The sequence below is a fragment of the Narcine bancroftii genome, chromosome 8 (assembly GCF_036971445.1).
Source record: "Narcine bancroftii isolate sNarBan1 chromosome 8, sNarBan1.hap1, whole genome shotgun sequence".
Classification (NCBI taxonomy): domain Eukaryota; kingdom Metazoa; phylum Chordata; class Chondrichthyes; order Torpediniformes; family Narcinidae; genus Narcine; species Narcine bancroftii.
Genome location: NC_091476.1, coordinates 95855095 through 95856761, shown reverse-complemented (window position 1 = coordinate 95856761; position 1667 = coordinate 95855095). Strand labels below are relative to the sequence as shown.

General features: G+C 40.2%; 1 pseudogene; it reads right to left on the bottom strand.

Moving 5' to 3' along the window:
* Positions 1-375: 375 nt before the first annotated feature.
* Positions 376-1423, bottom strand: LOC138742095 (nucleoprotein TPR-like; annotated as a pseudogene).
* Positions 1424-1667: the final 244 nt, after the last annotated feature.

The window sequence follows — 1667 nt, the reverse complement described above, 5'->3', positions numbered from 1 at the left end:
CTTCCTCCTTCCCAGCCTCTTCTTTCCTCCCCCACCATTTTATACAGGTGTATGCCTGCTTTATACTCACACCTTGGTGTAGGGCTTGTTATGTTTGTTCTTTTTAAGAAGAACAACCTTGTGTGGGATTAACACTTAAATAACTTTATTTTCTTCAAGCGAATTCAACCAACTCCCATCATATTCTACTTCTGGATTCTGCGCAACCACGTGCATTGCAGGCTGGGAAATGCAGTTCTTATTTACACACATCTTTCTCCTTTAAAATAAAACAAAACACGACACTATGTCTACATATCAAAATATTTACATTATATGTCCACTCTCTTTTGTCTTTGATGAAGATCAGACTCCATTTCAAGCTGTTTCTTGACTTCACTGTAGGACAATAGATCCCACAAGTTGCATCTGATGGCTTCCGGCTTCATGAAATTGTTCAAGTTCATTCAGGGCATCTGCAAGATTCAGCTGAAGTTCAGGAATCCATGAAGACATTTTTCTTCCTGCTCTTCCTTTTTCTGTTTATCAGCAAAGTTCACGAACTGTCACCAGCAGCTTTTGATTTTGCCACTGCAGTTCCTCACCATTATGATCGGTCACCAGATGTTGTGAAGACACTTCAGGGGAACTGCTGATGTCAGCAGAACTAACTTCATCTTCACGTAAAATATGATTTCCTCATGCATCTTCTAGAGCCATCAAAAGCACCTTATTCTACTGTGAAAGATCTGACACTTGCATTTTGTATTTCTGATTTTCCCTGTTGAGAAATGAAGCATGCTTATTTGCCTCGTCAGTACATTTTTGTAAATGGGAAATTTCCTTCCTGGTATCTTCTAATTTAGCTGAGAGATTCGCCACAGATTTTTGCATACTTTCATATTCTGCACGCTGGCACCTCAGAAGCAGAGCTTTCATCTCCAGTTCTTTCACAATTTCATTCAAATATTTATTCACTCTTTTATTTTCCTGTTTTGCCAATAGCAATTGATCCTGGGCTTCAACATATCCATTATACAAGTCTGTGAGCTTCATTACGGCCTTCACAATCTGCTGCAGAGGGCGACGTAGCTCCCAGTTCTTCTGACAGTGTGGCGTCTGATAGTTTTGCAGTTGAAAGAAGATGGTTTGCATTTTCCAAATTCTTTGCAAATTTGATAATCCTTTCATTTAGTTCAGTGACTGCTCTGGTTTTAGAGATCTCAGTCAGACGATCTTTTGTTACTTTATGAGCTTCATTTGCCTGCTTCACTAGATTATGAAGCTCCTCAACAGCTCTTGACAGCTCAGTTGCTTTCGTTTCAAAATTATCCACAACAGTCTGTAGTGAATCCACAAAGAATTCTTCCATTTCTTCGATCACTGTGTATACCTTTCTCTTGGTATCACCTGCTTTGCAGGACTTTCCATAGGCAGGGCACATCTTTGGAATATATCTACCTCTGCACCTGCTTCAATTGCTGTTTAAGCTTTCCACTTTGTTTTGTGCTTGTTTTGGGAAACTCCTGGTGCTCTGCTTATCTGTTTTCATTGCCTGCACTGTTGTGTCTATCCTGTGCAGCTCCTTAACTGTTGTATCTATCTAGTGTAGCTCCTGAGCTTGTGCTTGTGAGGTCTCTGCTACCCTAGACACATTCACAGCCTTTTCCTGTGTCAAATCTTTTTCA